The following is a 19368-nucleotide window of genomic DNA, read 5'->3' on the forward strand; positions in this document are numbered from 1 at the left end:
GTCTAGAAACAAACTGATCTCCACGAAGTTGTGGGTCATATGTCCTGAAACCTACACTGGTCAATTTATTTTTAACATTTTTATTGGAGTATAATTGCTTTACAATGGTGTGTTAGTTTCTGCTTTATAACAAAGTGAATCAGCTATACATATACATATACATATATCCCCATATCTCCTCCCTTTTGCGTCTCCCTCCCACCCTCCGTATCGCACCCCTCTAGGTGGTCACAAAGCACCGAGCTGATATCCCTGTGCTATGCAGCTGCTTCCCAATAGCTATCTATATTACATTTGGTAGAATATATAAATCCGTGCCACTCTCTCACTTTTTCCCAGCTTAACCGTCCCCCTCCCTGTGTCCTCAAGTCCATTCTCTACGCCTGTGTCTTTATTCATGCCCTGCCCATAGGTTCTTTAGAAATATATATATATATATATGTGTATATATATATATATATACACACATATATATATACATATATATATATATACGTATATATATATGTGTATATATATATTAGATTCCATATATATGTGTTAGCATACGGTATTTATTTTTCTCCTTCTGACTTATTTCACTCTGTATGACAGACTCTAGGTCCATCCACCTCATTACAAATAACCCAATTACTTTTTTTTATGGTTGAGTAATATACCATTGTATATATGCGCCACATCTTCTTTATCCATTCATTTGTCCATGGACACTTAGGTTGATTCCATGTTCTGGCTATTATAAATAGAGCTGCAATGAACATTGTGATACATAACACTTTTTGAATTATAGTTTTCTCACGGTATATGCCCAGTAATGGGATTGCTGGGTAGTATGAGAGTTCTATTTTTAGTTTCTAAGGAGCCTCCATACTGTTCTCCATAGTGGCTGTATCAATTTACATTCCCACCAATAGTGCAAGAGGGTACCCTCTTCTCCACACCCTCTCCAGCATTTATTGTTTGTAGATATTTTGATGATGGCCATTCTGACTGGTGTGAGGTGATAACTCATTGTAGTTTTGACTTGCATTTCTCTAATGATTAGTGATGTTGAGCATCCTTTCTTCTGCTTATTGGCAATCTGTATATACACTTTGGAGAAATGTCTATTTAGGTCTTCTGCCCATTATTGGATTGGGTTCTTTGTTTTTTTGATATTGAGCTGCATGAGCTGCTTGTAAATTTTGGAGATTAATCCTTTGTCAGTTGCTTCATTTGCAAATATTTTCTCCCTTTCTGAGGGTTGTCTTTTCATCTTGTTTATGGTTTCCTTTGCTGTGCAAAAGTTTTAAGTTTCTTTAGGTCCCATTTGTTTATTTTTGTTTTTAATTCCATTTCTCTAGGAGGTGTGTCAAAAAGGATCTTGCTGTGATTTATGTCATAGAGTGTTCTGCCTATGTTTTCCTCTAAGAGTTTTATAGTGTCTGGTGTTAAATTTAGGTCTTTAATTCATTTTGATTTTATTTTTGTGTATGGTGTTAGGGAGTGTTCTAAATTCATTCTTTTACATGTAGCTGTCCAGTTTTCCCAGCACCACTTACTGAAAACGAGTTCTTTCTTCACTGTATATTCTTGCCTCCTTTATCAAAAATAAGGTGACCATATGTGCTTGGGTTTATCTCTGGGCTTTCTATCCTGTTCCACTGATCTATATTTCTGTTTTTGTGCCAACACAGTACCATACTGTGTTGATTACTATAGTTTTGTAGTATAGTCTGAAATCCAGGAGGCTGATTCCCCAAGCTCCATTTCTCTTTCAAAAGATTGCTTTGACTATTCGGAGTCTTTTGTGTTTCAATGCAAATTGTGAATTTTTTTGTTCTAGTTCTGTGAAAAATGACCTTGGAAGTTTGAGAGGAATTGCATTGAATCTCTGGATTGCTTTGGATAGTATAGTCATTTTCACAATGTTGATTCTTCCAGTCTAAGAACATGGAATATCTCTCCATCTGTTTGTATCATGTTTAAATTCTTAAATCAGTGTTTTATAGTTTTCTGCATACAAGTCTTTTGTCTCCTTAGGTAGGTATCTCCCTAGGTATTTTATTATTTTTGTTGCAGTGGTAAAGGGGAGTGTTTCCCTAATTTCTCTTTCAGATTATTCATCATTAGTGTATAGGAATGCAAAAGATTTCTGTGCATTAATTTTTATCCTGCTACTTTGCCAAATTCATTGATTAGCTCTAGTAGTTTTCTGGTAGCACCTTTAGGATTCTCAATGTATAGTATCATGTCATGTTCAAACAGTGACAACTTTACTTCTTCTTTTCCAATTTGGATTTTTTTATTTCTTTTTCTTCTCTAATTGCTGTGTCCAAAACTTCCAAAACTATGTTGTATCATAGTGGTGAGAGTGGACAACCTGGTCTTGTTCCTGATCTTAGTGAAAATGGTTTCAGTTTTTCACCATTGAGAACGATGTTGGCTGTGGGTTTGTCATATATGGCCTTTATTATGTTGAGGTAAGTTCCCTCTATGCCTAGATTCTGGAGGGTTTGTATCAGAAACGGGTGTTGAATTTTGTCAAAAGCTTTTTCTGCATCTATTGAGATGATCATATAGTTTTTCTCCAACAAATTTTTAATATGGTTTTTCACATTGATTGATTTGCGTATATTGAAGAATACTTGCATTCTTTGGATAAACACCACTTGATCATGGTGTATGATCCTTTTAATGTGCTGTTGGATTCAGTCTGCTAGTCTTTTGTTGAGAATTTTTTCATATATGTTCATCAGTGATATTGACCTGTAGTTTTCTTTCTTTGTGACATCTTTGTCTGGTTTTGGTGTCCGGGTGATGGTAGCCACGTAGAATGAGTTTGGGAGTGTACCTTCCTCTGCTATATTTTGGAAGAGTTTGAGAAAAATAGATGTTAGTTCTTCTCTAAATGTTTGATAGAGTTCACCTGTGAAGCCATCTGGTCCTGGGCTTTTGTTTGTTGGAAGATTTTTAATCACAGTCTCAATTCCAGTGCTTGTGATTGGTCTGTTTATATTTTCTATTTCTTCCTGGTTCAGTCTCGGAAGGTTGTGCTTTTCTAAGAATTGTCCATTTCTTCCAGGTTAATCTCTCATGCTCCTTTGTATTTCTGCAGTGTCAGTTGTTACTTTTCTTTTTCATTTCTACTTCTGTTGATTTGAGTTTTCTCCCTTTTTTTCCTGATGAGTCTGGCTAATGGTTTATCAATTTTGTTTATTTTCTCAAAGAAACAGCTTTCAGTTTTATTGATCTTTGCTATTGATTCCTTCATTTTTTTTTTCATTTATTTCTGATCTGATTTTTATTATTTCTTTCCTTCTGCTAACTTTGGCGTTTTTTGTTCTTCTTTCTCTTATTGCTTTAGGTGTAAGATTAAGTTGTGTATTTGAGATGTTTCTTGTTTCTTGAGGTAGGATTTTATTGATATAAACTTCCCTCTTAGAAATGCTTTTGCTGCATCCCATAGGTTTTGGGTCGTCGTGTCTCCATTGTCATTTGTTTCTAGGTATTTTTTGATTTCCTCTTTGATTTCTTCAGTGATCTCTTGGCTCTTAAGTAGTGTATTGTTTAGCCTCCATGTGTTTGTATTTTTTACAGATCTTTTTCCTGTAATTGATATCTAGTCTCATAGTGTTGTGGTCAGAAAAGATACTTGATACAATTTCAATTTTCTTAAATTTACCAAGCCTTGATTTGTGACCCAAGATATGATCTATCCTGGAGAATGTTCCATGAGCACTTGAGAAGAAAGTGTATTCTGTTGTTCTTGGATGGAATGTCCTATAAATATCAATTAAGTCCATCTTGTTTAAAGTATCATTTAAAGCTTGTGTTTCCTTATTTATTTTCAGTTTTGATGATCTGTCCATTGGTGAAATTTGGGTTTTAAAGTCCTCTACTATGATTTTACTATGATTTTGTCAATTTCCCCTATTATGACTGTTAGCATTTGTCTTATGTATTGAGGTGCTTCTATCTTGGGTGCATAAATATTTACAATTGTTATATATTCTTCTTGGATTGATCCCTTGATCATTCTGTAGTGTCCCTCTTTGTCTCTTGTAATAGTCTTTATTTTAAAGTCTATTTTGTCTGATACGAGAATTGCTACTCCAGCTTTCTTTTGATTTCCATTTGCATGGAATATCTTTTTTCATCCCCTCACTTTCAGTCTTTATGTGTTCCTAGATCTGAAATCAGCCTCTTGTAGACAGCATATATATGAGTCTTGTTTTTGTATCCATTCAGCCAGTCTATGTCTTTTGGTTGAAGCATTTAATCAATTTACATTTAAGGTAATTATCAATATGTATGTTCCTATTACCATTTTCTTAATTGTTTTGGGTTTGTTATTGTAAGTCTTTTCCTTCTCTTGTGTTTCCTACCTAGAGAAGTTCCTTTTGCATTTGTTGTAAAGCTGGTTTGCTGGTGCTGAATTCTCTTAGATTTTGCTTGTCTGTAAAGGTTTTAATTTCTCCATTGAATCTGAATGAGATACTTTCCAGATAGAGTAATCTTGGTTGTAGGTTTTCCCCTTTTATCACTTTAAATATGTCTTGCCACTCCCTTTTGTCTTGCAGAGTTTCTGCTGAAAAATCAGCTGTTAACCTTATGGAGATTCCCTCGTATGTTATTTGTTGTTTTTCCATTTATGTTTTAATATTTTTTCTTTGTATTTAATATTTGATAGTTTGATTAATATGTGTCTCGGCATGTTTCTCCTTGGATATATCCTGTATGGGACTCTCTGCACTTTCTGTACTTGACTGACTATTTCTTTCCCATATTAGGTAAGTTTTCATCTATAATCTCTTCAAATATTTTCTCAATCCCTTTCTTTTTCTCTTTTTCTTCTGGAAACCCTACTATTCGAATGTTGGTGCATTTAATGTTGTCCTAGAGGTCTCTAAGACTGCCCTCAATCCTTTTCAATCTGTTTTTCTTTTTTCTGCTCTGCAGTAGTTATTTCCACTCTTTTATCTTCCAACTCACTTATCCGTTCTTCTGCCTCAGTTATTCTGCTAATGATTCCTGTATTTTTAATTTCATTTATTGTGTTGTTCATCATTGTTTGTTTGCTCTTTAGTTCTTCTAGGTCCTTGTTAAATATTTCTTGTGTTTTCTCCAGTCTAATTCCAAGATTTTGGATCACGTTTGCAATCATTACTCTGAATTCTTTTTCAGGTAGACTGCCTATTTCCTCTTCATTTGTTTGGTCTGGTGTGTTTTAACTTGCTCCTTCATCTACTGTTTCTGTGTCTTCTCATTTTGCTTAACTCACTGCATTTGTGGTCTCCTTTTAACAGTCTGCAGGTTTGTAGTTCCCATTGTTTTTGTATCTGCTCCCAGTGGCTAAGTTTGGTTCAGTGGGTTGTGTAGGCTTACTGGTGGAGGGGACTGGTGCCTGTGTTCTGGTGGATGAGGCTGGATCTTGCCTTTCTGGAGGACAGGACCACATCCTGTGGTGTGTTTTGGGGTGTCTGTGACCTTATTATGATTTTAGGCAGCCTCTCTGCAATGGGTGGGGTTGTGTTCCTGTCTTGCTAGTTGTTCGGCATAGGATTTCCAACACTGTAGCTTACCCGTTTTGAGTGGAGTTGGGTCTTAGCATTGAGATGGAGATCTCTGGGAGAGCTTTCACCATTTGATATTACGTGGAGCTGGGAGGTCTCTGGTGGAGCAATGTCCTGAACTCGGCTCTCCCTCCTCAGAGGCACAGGCCTGACATGTGGCTGGAGCACCAAGGCCTTGTTAGCCACAAGGTTCAGAAGAAAAGGGAGAAAAATAGAAAGAAAGAGGAAAAAAGTAAAATAAAAATAATTAAAGGTATTAAAATAAAAAATAAAGAAAAATATTAAAAAGTAAAAAGTAATAAAAAAAGAAATAAAGAAGAGAGCAACCAAACCAAAAAACAAATCCTTCAATGATAACAAGTGCTAAAATGTATATTAAAAAAAAAGAAAAAAGAAAACAACCCAGGACAAATGGTAAAAGAAAAGTAATACAGACAAAATCACCCAAAGAAGCATATACATACACACTCATAAAAAGAGAAAAAGGAAAAAAACTATATATATATATTTGTATATAAAAAGAGGGTGGAAGAGAGCAACCAAATCAATAAACAAATCTACCAATGATAATAAACTCTGAATACTAAACTAAGATAAACATAAAACCAGAAACAAATTAGATGCAGAGAGCAAGCTCCAAGTTACAGTTGCTCCCAAAGCCCATCTCCTCAATTTTGAAATGATTCATTGTGTATTCAGGTATTCCACAGATGCAGGGTACATCAAGTTCATTGTGGAGATTTAATCCACTTCTCCTGAGGCTGCTGGGAGAAATTTCCCTTTCTCTTCTTTGTTTGCACAGCTCCTGGGGTCCAGCTTTTGATTGGCCCCGCCTTTCCATGTAGGTTGCCTGAGGGCATCTGTTTTTTGCCCAGACAGGACGGGGTTAAAGGAGCAGCTGATTAGTGGGCTCTAGCTCACTCTGAGAGAGCAGTACGGAATGTGGGGCAAGCCTGTGGTGGCAGAGGCCAGCATGACATTGCAACAACCTGAGGTGCACCATGTGTTCTCCCAGGTAAGTAAGTTTTCCCTGGATCATCGAACTGTGGTAGTGGCGGGCTGCACAGGCTCTCGGGAGGGGAGGTGTGGATAGTGACCTGTGCTTGCACACAGGCTTTTTGGTGGCTGCAGCAGCAACCTTAGCATTTCATGCCCATCTCTGGTGTCCATGCTGATAGCCGTGGCTCATGCCCGTCTCTAGATCTCATTTAGCTGGTGTTCTGAATCTCCTCTCCTTGAGCACCTGGAAACAATGGTCTCTTGCCTCTTAGGCAGTTCCAGACGTTTTCCTGGACACCCTTCCAGCTAGCTGTGGTGCACTAGCCCCCTTCAGGCTGTATTCAGGCCAGCAACACCAATCCTGTCCCTGGTATCTGACCTCCAAAGTCAGAGCCTCAGCTCCCAGCCCCAACCTGCCCTGGTGGGTGAGCAGACAAGCCTCTCAGGCTGGTGAGTGCTGGTCTGCACTGATCCTCTGTGCAGGAATCTGTCCACTTTGCCCTCTGCACCCCTGTTGCTGCCCTCTCTTCCATGGCTCCGCAGCTTCCCGTATCCCCCCCACCCTGTCTCCACCAGTGAAGGTGCTTCCTAGTGTGTTGAAACTTTTCCTCCTTCACAGCTCTCTCCCCAAGGTGCAGGTCCCATCCCTATTCTTTTGTTTCTGTTTTTTCTTTTATCTTTTGCTTTACCCAGGTACGTGGGAAGTTTCTTGCCTTTTGGAAAGTCTTAGGTCTTCTGCTAGCACTCAGTAGGTGTTCTGTAGGAGTTGTTCCACATGTAGATGTATTTCTGATGTATTTGTGGGGAGGAAGGTGATCTCCACGTCTTACTCCTCCACCATCTTGAAGGTCTCCCCCCTACACTGGTCATTTTTGAGATCACTATTGTGATCTGGCTTTAGTAGAGGGGAAAGGGAGTGCCATAACTACATCTCTGCCATTTACTTTCAGTCTCAAAGTAGCTGAACATGGTGGGCAATTTGCTTAACAGTATATTGGTCCCTCTATATTTCCACCTCCTCTCTATGAATCATGTGGATAAATTTGTACAACACAAAGCAGACCTTAGGAAAACAAGAATATTTCCTCCAACTCAGTTCCCACCCTCATCTTTACTCTAGTACAATAATACAGGACATTTTAGATGTGATTAAGCGCAGAATATACCCACAGCCTTTCTAACTATCTCTGGCATGCCTTTGGTTTTTTGCATAAAAAAGTCTTCAAACAGATCTCCTTCCAGAATTCTAGATCAGAAGGGGTGCCAAAGTCTTCCATTAAATATCCTCTACTCTTCTCCTTCTCCCAATTTTTGGTCCCTAAGGATGAGATGGGAACAGTATAGTCACACTTAACTCCATCACCCTTAATGCTCCACAACACTTGGGCTACAAGCTTCATATTTCATTAAGCAATGACTTTCAAACATTTTCTAATTGATGTCAATATATGGTAAACCAGAACGTGTGTGTGTGTGTGTGTGTGCACGTGTGTGCATGTGTTACCAAACTGAAACAAAGCTTTTATAAGCAATCTTGCCTTTATTTTCTGCATTTCACTCTATTTTTCTACCTTTGTCTATCTCACTTAAAAAATTTAGTTACAACCAGAAAATTGATTTCAAGACCTACTGATGAGTCTATACCATGGTTTAGAAAATCACACCATCCTACTACCATAGAGCAAGAAGGTTCATAGTTTAGCTCTAATTAGAACAAACTCTACTATATAATAGACCAGGAGATTTCGATCTTGGTATGTATATGAGGTTTAAGGAAATTTTTAAATATCATTCTTAAAAATTCCTCAACACCGAAGTTTCACAGATATTATCTTGCTAAAAGAGGGAATATAAAAGTAGTAAGATCCAGATTGAGACTCAAAATATCTATCCCAAGTCAGAGGTCTACAAACTTTTTCTTAAAGGTCCAGATGGTAAATATTTTAGACTTTGTAGGCCATAAAATCTCTTTTGCAGCTATTCACTTCTGCCCTTGTATCATGAACATAGCCATAGACAATATGTAAAAAAATGACTGACTGTGGCCCCGTGTTCTAATAAAACTTCATTTAACAAAATAAGTGGTAATTTGCCTATTATTGTTCTAAATAAAAGTATCTTATTTTTTCTCTCATAACAGTATATTCTACAATTGTTTATTTATTTGTGAGTTTTCCTGTTTTTCACATGCTCTCCCCACTTAACTCCAAGCTCCATGAAAGTACAAGCCTCTTTTGTCTTTTATCTTTGCATTCTCAGTACCTAGCACACAGTAGAGACCCAATAAATATTTGCTTTGTCTTTTGTCAGCTCCCAAAAAGGCCAGCAGAATAAGCAAAGCCAGGTTTAATTGATTTATATGTAAAGGAGAATAAGACAGAGACAGAAGCTTAGCAGACTTTCTGATAGACAGAAGGAGAGGATATTTATTTCCAGGTTTTGGTATTTAAAAGAAAGTTACTATGAGCACCTGTGTACAGGTTTTTGTGTGGACACACATTTTCATTTGCCTTAGCTAAATGAGCAAGAGTACTATTTCTGGGTTGTATGGTTAAATTTACAAGAAACTTCCAAGATAGTTTCAATAATGCCTTTATCATTTTATAATTCCATCAACAATTTATAAGAGACCGAGTTTTTTTACATCCTCTTCAGCACTTGGTATTATCACTATTTTATATTTTAGCTTGTCTAATGGATGTATAGTAGCATCTCATCATGCTTTAATTTGCATTAACAGCTAATGAGGCTGAACATCTTTTCATATATCTTATAAAATGGAGGACAGATTATGATAGAGTTTATACATTTGGATTGGTGGACCCAACAAAGACCGAGTCTTAAAGCAGAGTATTGATAAGGAAACTTTTAGTTCGTTCAGTCATGAATTTCAGTAAAAGATATTTCTTTGAACAAATAACTAAGTTATTTTTCTCTGATATCATTATGAGAAAGAAAAGAATATATGTTTCTTCCCAAACACTGGATCAGAAAAGCATGTTAATATAGATAAAGAAAAGAATATTGATATCAGTTTTCAATTAATTGAATGATAATTTGAATGTTATTATTTTGAGGTTTTAAATTGTTTTCTCTTATAATAGCAGTATATATCAAATTAGAAGTCTAAAATTTTAAATTCAACCAAAGTGAAATTAAAAAAGTAAATATTAACAATACATCATATGCATCACTTCAGAGGTAAATAATACACCATAAATATCATTATTTTTCTTGACATTTTGTTAACAGAAATTATGACATTTAAACTCTCATCCCTGCTTAGCATATTACAGCACTAAAGTAATCTCAGAGTAACATAAAAGAAATATACTACTGCTATATATTGGGAAGTCTTGCTTTGGAGTTGTAACATTGCCATTCACCAGAAGTTTGTCATGGGTAACCATTCAAAATTTTAGTTTGCTCTCATGCAAAAAGGAATAAAATTTAAGGCTACTCACAGGGTAAATATAAAGATCAAATGATATACTATATAAAATACCTCTTTCACATGTAAGAGCTAAAACTCTATATAAATGTACGATGTTAGCAGTTTTTAGAATGACTCCTTGTTTGATACAGTATAGTGGTTAACAAATATGACTAAAGTTGAATGACTTAGGTTTTAAAACAAAGTTTTACCCCTTACCAGGTCTTAATCTATCTAAGCACCAGCTTCCTCACTACAAAGCATGATAATAAACTTGTCTTCAGAGAAATCAAAAATAAGAACTTATAAAATGCTTCAAACAATGCTTGACATGGTAACATGATGTTAGTCATTACTAAGTCCTATTATTATACATATATCTTTTTAAAAATCTATATTTTGCTATCTTTCTTATTTTGTTAGTAGCTTACAACACTGACTCTTTCGGTAGATGATGAACTTTGCAGTAGCAGGGATCAAGACAGCCACCATGTTTTTGTTTTTGTTTTTTTTCCTTAGGTTTTGTGGTAATTTTTATGGAAATCAGTTAATGGTATATAATTTCCAAAAAACAGGCATATCAATGGGCGATGGTGAAAGTATAAATAAAAAATAATTTTTACTCAAATCGTTTCTGTATAGATTACAGTTATAAAATATTTAAACATACATTGTAGGCAGTTCAATTTTTTTGAGGTCTAATTGTTATGTAACGTTATATTATTTCAGGTGAACACGTATGATTACATATTTGTATACAATGCAAAATGATCACCACAATAAGTCTAGTTAACATCTGTCACCATAAAGAGTTACAATTTTTTTTTTTTCTTGTGTTGAGAACTTTTAAGATTTACTCTCTTGGCAACTTTCAAATATACACTATACTATTAACTGACTATCATCACTGTGCTGTACATTACATTCCCATGACTTATTTTATAACAAGAAGTTTGTATCTTTTGAACCCGTTCACCCATTTTGCCACCTCCAATCCCTCTTCCCCTCTAGCAACCACCATTCTGTTCTCTTTATCGATGTGTTTTGTTTTGTTTTGTTGGTTGGTTTGATTTGCTTTTTAGATTACATATATAAGTGAAATCATATGGTATTTCTTTGTTTTGTTCTGCCTGACTTACACCACTTGGCATAATACTTTCTAGGTCCATCCATGTTGTCAAAAATGATAAGATTTCATTCTTTTTTTACAGCTGAGTAATATTCCATTATATATACCAGATCTCCTTTTCATCCATCAGTGGGCACAGGTTTCTTCTACCTCTTGGTTATTGTAAATAGCATTGTGATGAACACAAGGTAGCATATATCTTTTAGAAATAGTGTTTTCATTTTCTTTGGATAAATACCCTGAAGTGGAATTGCTGGATCATATGTAGTTCTAATTTTAATTTTTTGAGGAACCTCCATGTTTTCCATAGTGGCCACACTAATTTACCTTCCCACCAACAGTGCACAAGAGTTCTCTTTGTTCCACATCCTCACCAACACTTATTTGTTATCTTTTTGATAATAGCCATTCTAACAGGTACGAGGTGATGTCTCATTGTAGTTTTGATTTGCATTTTCCTGATGATTAATGATGTTGAGCAACTTCTCATGTAGCTGTTGACCATCTGAAGGTCTTCTTTGGAAAAATGTTTATTCAGATCCTCTACCCATTTTTAATAATATGGTTTATTTTTCTGTTATTGAGTTGTATGAATTATTTATACATTTTGAATATTAACCCCTTACTGGACATATGATTTGCAAATATCTTCTACTTGTTTATTTTTGCTTTTGTTGCCTTTGCTTTTGTAATCAGATCCAAAAAATCATCACCAAGACCCAGGTCAAGGAGCTTACCGTCTATATTTACTTCCAGGAGTTTTATGTCTTCAGGTCTTATATTTAAGTCTTTAATCCATTTTAAGTTAATTTTGCGTATGGTGTAAGATAATAGTCTAGTTTCCTTCTATTGCATGTGGCTGTCCATTTTTCCCAACACAGTTTATTGAAGCGATGTGCTTTCTCTATTGTATGTTCTTGCCTCCTTTGCTGTAAATTGATTGACCACTTATGCATGGGTTTATTTCTGGGCTTTCATTTCTGTTCCATTGGTTTATGTGTCTGTTTTTAGGATGATACCATATTTTTTTCATTATGATAGCTTTGTTATATAGTTTGAAATCAGGAAGTATGATGCCTGCAGCTTTGTTCTTTCTCAAGATTGCTTTGGTTATTCAGGGTCTTTGGCTATTTCTAGTTCCATACTAATTTAAAAATTGTTCATTCTATTTCTGTGAAAAATGCTTTTGGAATTCTTTAAAGGGATTGCATTTGAGTCTGTAGATTGCTTTGAGTAATATGGACATTTTAACAATATTAATTTTTCCAATCCATGAGCACAATATATTTCCATTTACTTGTGTCTTCTTCAATTTTTTTTCATCAAAGGACACCCATTCTTGAACTCTGCCAGGGTCTAGCTCAATGACTTGATTGTATGTTGTGGCCCATAGATATTTATTAATGAATCAATATGATATGAATCAACAATATAAGTTTAACAATGGTATAAAGTTTTATTTTTCTTAGTATTTTTGTTAGTACTATGAATAATGTGTAATTTACAAATCAGGAGGCTTCAATCCTAGTCTTCTTTGTTAATTGCTTTAGGAAAAATTTCTTTCATACTGATATTTTCTACTCTTTACTTAAAGAAACTGGCAATTAAAGTTCTTTTTTAACTGCGTATATATTTGCTCTTCAACCTGTACAGTAAAGAGAAAGCAGAAGATTTTTAAAACAAAGCTTTGGATAACTTGTGGTCCCAGTTTTAGAGCTAAGACCATGATTCTTGTAAACTATTTCAGAGTAAATATATAGTTTGGGGACAGACACAAGAAGTAACAGTTCCATTTTTTTTTTTTTTTAATTTTTTCCACTAAGTTCAAATGTATTTCCAATCTTTGACTTAGTCTTAATTTGGTTTATTTGTATATACCCAAATAATGGTATTTTACCTAATTAATTATGCTGGCCTTTATTTTATTTTTGGACCTTTAGTTATGGATTAATATAAAAGCAAAGAGCATGATGATGTTCACAGTCAAGAATAAAACTTCCCTGGAATATAATACTGGAATTTCAAATTTCTAAGTGAGTATTTGGAAAAATAAAAAAGTCAATGGAAATGTTTAAGGGCTATTCTCTTCACTTTAACTGAAACCTTTCTCTCTAATTACCTATAAAGGGGACAGACAACTCCACTTAGCCTCTTCTTAAATGAGTTTTCTACAGTAAGGGACAGGAGGATTTTTCCCTGCTGGTACAATTATTAAAATAAATTATTTTTGTTTTTCTTTAGATGCTTTGCCTTTGAGATGGGCAAGAATGAACACAGAGCTAAGTAATATTTAAATGACCCATGTCAATTTTATTATTGCTAATTTAATACACCCTATAGTTACTGACATATAATTTAACATTTATACCCTAAACAGCATAAGTCAGATACTGTTTCCTCATGGAGACTGTGGCATAGAAAAAGACAGAGAATATTTGTCATATAGAATTAATTACTGCAGAAAATCAGAAAAGCAATATTACAACAAGCCTTGGAAATAACTTCGCCTAATATCAGGATGCTGGATCTTATATAATTCAGACCCCTTAAATTTATTATAATGAAATTCTACCTGCATATGAATGGGAGGTACAATAAGACCAAAGGTGAGGATGATTGTAGATTTCTCCCCCCCCCCTCATACACACACACACACACACACACACACACACACCTCCCAACTTCTACTAGGAAGGTTGTCAGTTATTTAATTTAAGATAATTTACTGAATCATTGAGGCGTTAGTTCAGAGTTGCTAACAAATATCATATCTGTACTACCATTTTGTCAGAAGGGCACAGCCTCTCACTTCACCTGCCTGGAAAACACTTCTATCTCCTCTTTGCCAAATCAATTGCTACCAAATTTTCAGGATGTCAAATGAACCTCACTTAAAAAAAAAAAAAAAAAAAACAAAAAAACAAAAAAACCTCTTATTAAAATGTATTTGAATAATCCAGTTTAGAGGAATTTCTCTTTTTCTGAATGTAATAGCATTTAAAGGCTGAAGCACACAATTTAGCATTTGGATTGTTTTTATTTTATTTTTTTAAATTTCATTGTTCATCCTTGATTTCAGGTTAGTTAATCTTGTCTTCCTATTATTACTTTTAAATCAACCAGAGATAGAGATATCCAAGTGAATGCTCCACTGGTTGATCACTTTGAGGCCACTTGGATAATAGCATTTAACACACCAACAGAAATGTTTTCTAAAAATGATTTTCGGGACTTGAGAGATCATGCGTGCTCTAAAACCTGACAGACTTGTACTCTTATTACTAGGCATTAAAGGGATGTCAAATTTAGAGGTTTTCTTTTTTCCTTCTTCCTTCTCTTCCTCCTTCCTTCTTTACTTCCTTGCATTCTGTCTTTACATATTCTTTCTTAAGTCTTTACTCTTCTGCAATATTTCACTTCATTGATGGCATTTATAACAAGGGAATTTTCAAAACTTATCATGTGATTATAAAGATAAGTTTGATGGTCAGTGACTAAACTATTGAGTTTCTCTTCAAGCCAACTTTGTGTTTTGTTATCAAGATATCTTTATTGTTTTCCTTAGTCAAAGGAATATTATTCTAGAAAGGAAAATTGAGAGATATAAAGCTATCTTATAAGCTCATTCAAGAACGTGACATACTGTTTTTCAAAATGCTTATTTTATGTCAATAAATAAATATTACTGAACATCCTGAGAACAGGCTAAAAAATAGCAGCCTTGATGAATGAGCAAGGTCAAATGCATATTTTAACATATTTTTTGATCAAAGGATGGACTTCAGTCAGTCTGCGTACCTCTGGCATTCTAAAATTTAAAAAAGGCTAACAACATTATAGTAGTGTACAGATGATAAATTTCACCCAACAGAATTGGAGTTTAATTAAACTATCAAAATTATTTAATTTATAATTCAAAGATGTTAAACTGATTTCTATGGATCATTTGGAAATACAGGTAGGTAGAACTCCCTATCTTGTACATTATTGATAACAAGTGTATAAATGAAAAATTTCTTAAATTTAGTTAAGCTTTAACATATGTTTGATCTTAATTTTTCTGTTAGCTGTTACTGATTTATCCATGTTTCGTTAATATTTCAAAATTAATTGCACTGTGTTAATTTGCACAAAAGTATGCATAACATATTCAGAAATACATTTCTTTTTATTTAATATCGTTCACTTTTAATACCAAAGATCAATGTATTTATTTAATGAGAAGAGGTTTCATAATGTTTCATTTAAATGAAATTTGAATTTATTTTATGTAACTGAAAAGTTTGATTGAAAGGGGTTTCGGTATAGTTTAGTAAGACACTTTTCTAGCAAATTAAGGAAAATATTTTAAATTTATTTTGGTTTGGATTATATTTAGTTTTTCATTTGCTTGCTGTTATATATAATGGCATATGCTACAGGAAGACTGAGTAATGTGAAAGGAAGAGATAGATTATCACATACATAAAATAAATTAATGTATAAATAATATAAGCAAAGTAATTCTTATATTTTACCTAAGTAGACTGCTTCACAGTTTATAAGGTACATTCACATATAATCTTTTTGACTTTCTAATTAAAATTGGGAGACAACAGATTAGTAGAGGGGAATATGTGACCAAACAAGTAGAGTGAATAGAATCAGCCAGTTGTGAAAGGCAGGATAATATCCCCCCAAAGACACCTATGCCATAAGCTATGGAACCTGTGAATATGTTAGGCTACATGACAAAGAGTCATAGAGGTTGAATCTGGAATCAAGGTTGCCAACCTGCTGAGTTTAAGATTGGGGGATTTTCCTGGATTATCTGTTTGGGCCCAACATAATCACAAGAGTCCTTGAATATGGAAGAAGAAGGCAGATAAGAACGTCAGAATGATACGATGTTAGAAGGACTCAGTCAGCTACTGCTGGTTTAAAGACAAAGGAAAGGGGCCACGAACCAAGGAATGTAGGTGGCCTCTAGAAACTGGAAAAGGCAAGAAAAGAGATTTCCATGTAAAGCCTCCAGAAAGGAATGCAACCTTACTGACATCTTGATTTTAGCCCAATGAGACCCAAGTCAGACTTCTGACCAACAGAACTGTAAGATAATTAATTTGTAATGTTTTAGCCACTAAGTTACTGGTAATTTATTAGAGCAACAATAGAAAACTAATGTATCAGCATTATTTTACTGGTTATTATCATATCTATTCTCCTAAGCTAACATTAGACTCCTGTTGTCTAATAAGAATAATAGTTTTAAAAATTGGGTTCACTTGATTTTATTTGTGAATTCAGGGAAAACTGGAAACTATATTATCAACCACTGGAATCTTTAACATTTTACTTATTTTTTTCACTTAGGACAATATACACTTTTGTTTATTTAAGGCATTCTTACATCTCAGTTGAATTTTTCTTTCATTTCTATACTGTTTATTTCTTTTCTTTTAATTTTTTGTTATTTTTGTAAGTAATGTTTCTTCTATTATATTTTACTTGGTTTTAATGGTGCTAACTTTTGTTATGTTCATGTTAAAATCAACCAAATTTCTGAATTTTAAAATTTTTTTTTAGCAATTTTTCATTTGAGTCTATTTGAGCTTCAGGTAATAATACTATCCTTAAGTAGTGAAATTTTTTCCTCCTTTAAAATATATTTATTTTCTTTTATCTTTAATTGCATTTTGTTAGTATTTCCAGGACAATGTTAAATAATATTCAAGATCATTGGCATCCTTGTTTTTTTCTGACTTTAATCATGCTATTTTTAGGATTTCATCATTAAGTATGATGCTCAACATTTATTTGATTGTTTGTTGTAATTTTGTGGTCATACAAAGCAAATAGAGCTAAATTCAGTATGCAACTCTGCTGCAGAACATTAGAAATGGAAAGTAAATATGAGATAGTGATTAGTCAATCTGATAAACATTTTCTGCCTCTGGAGAAGTACATTCTTACTCTGCCCATTACACATTGTGAATAGCACAGGAGTGAGTGGGGTCACATAATATTACAAACAGTGTTATCTACTGATAATCCTGGTAGGTAAATGTGAAGACAACATATGTGCAAACTCCAAGAGTTTTTCAACTTAGAGAGAAAAAATAAAAATATGGAAGTTTGAAGAATAGAAGACTGTCCAGAAAGTAGAGAGAGAAGGGAAATCTCAAAGTGGGAAAATTTTTGAACAAAGCACTCCCATTAGAAAACCACAGTGCACATTTTATTTAAATACACCTCCTCCTCACTTTTGATTACAGGCTAAAATAGTAAATGGTGATATTTAAGAACTAACTTTTAGCAGCCATTTTGGAATATTTTTGGAAGATATTTCCCCCCTAAATTGTAATTATCTTAAGATAACCTCCAAATTGCAGGAAAGGCTATTGCACATACTTATATTGGTGAATAGAAAAGGAAAGCTTGGCATTGTCTTCAATCACCCTACTACTCAGATAAGAGCAGTGGAACTAGCATCATCTTAAGGAAAGATGGGAGTGCTGAAATTCCAGACTGTGATTAACATGGAGCCATGCAGAAATGAGACAAACTCTTGTCTTCATAAAAATTACTTATTAAAGACACTGATTCCTGATGGGTCTGAACTGGGACTTGGAAATCAGGATATTATAAGGCAAAATTCAATTTATAATGAAGTTATTTTGTGAATATCTGAAATACAGAAAATGTTCCCTTTAAAATTACACAAGTAAGTCTATTACAAGTATTTCAGTTTTCACTGTCATTTGTGTGTGTGTGTGTGGGTGGGTGGGTGTGTGTGTGTCAGACATGTATATTGACATGTATATTACAGTACAAGAGCATTGTTATTTGGACAATTTTCTGAAATCTTCATTTATTTGAGTTACCAAAAAATTTTTAAAACATAACTTCATCTTTGCCGTAAGCAAAAATTGGCCCCCAGTGGAATAAAATTTAATATTGAGAAACCATGTTTCTCTTACAATTAATTTGATCTGCAGGAAGTTTCTGGAACTCATCATTTCAATAAGCAAAAATAACCTGCTGTCTTAGTCCATTCAGGCTGCTGTAACAGAATAAAATTGACTGGGCGGCTTTTAAACAACAGAAGTTTATTTTTCACAGCTCTGAATCCTGGGGAGTCCAAAATCAAGGTATTGGCAGATTTGGTGTCTCGTGAGATCCTGCTTTCTTGTTCATAGATGACCATCTACCTATAATCTCACATGATAGAAGGGGCAAGGGAGTTCTCTGGGATCTCCTTATATGGACACTAATCCTATTCATGAGAGCTCCATCCTCATGACATAATCACCCTTTAAGGCCCTACCTCCAAATGTCATCACATTGGTGTTAGGATATCAATATATGAATTTGCAGGTTGGGCAGGGGGTTGGTGGGGACACTAATATTCAGTCTTTAGCACCTGTCTTTTATGAAAACATATATACTACACATTTGAGTAATATCCAAATATGTAATAAGAGACAATTATAGTCCCCCATTATATAATTTTATTTTCATATTGATTAAAATACATACTTACCTAGTCATGGTTTTATTTATAATGGCTCAGAATTTTACAAGAACAAATACCTGAAACACTTTATTTCAATAATTATGATGTCTAAAATGCAAATCAACTATCAAACTTATACCTATATAATTCAAAACATTGTATTTAGTTTTTAAAGTTACATTTTTAACTTGGAAGTGAGTTCAAAAGAAGTAATTAGACTAAGGTAGGTTATACCCTCAGCCTATGAGTCATTAGAGTTTTAATAATTCAAAATTTTAAAAATGACACAGTTTGGGTAGTCCAAGAAAGAGATTCACACTGGGGTTTCTTTGGCAGACTCTTCATTAGTGAGTGTTCTTGGAATCAATGATTCCATGATGAAGGGGAAAGGAGCAGTATGGTTCAGAGGGAGAAGTCCCAACAGCCAAACTATGGCCATGTCCGGAGCTAGTATGATTTCTCATAGTTATCCTGTTGGAAGTCAAAATAGCCAGACCTTCATACTGTGCCTCTATCAGCCATTGGATATGAGCTGTGGGAAGACTATGACTTGGATTTCCAGATCTGTACAGCAGAGGGAATCCCTGAAGGACCTGAGAGCTGAAGACTATCTTCCAACAGCACTGTCAGCAGCACTTTCACTCCTTTTAATAGAATCTAGGATACATCACAGTGTCCACCATTTGTACTGCTTGTACCCACTTCATATACATTTTGGCAGTGGTTTTTCCAAAGTTCAGATGGGCCTCTGTTCATG

Source organism: Balaenoptera ricei, chromosome 18, assembly GCF_028023285.1.
Source record: "Balaenoptera ricei isolate mBalRic1 chromosome 18, mBalRic1.hap2, whole genome shotgun sequence".
Lineage (NCBI taxonomy): Eukaryota > Metazoa > Chordata > Mammalia > Artiodactyla > Balaenopteridae > Balaenoptera > Balaenoptera ricei.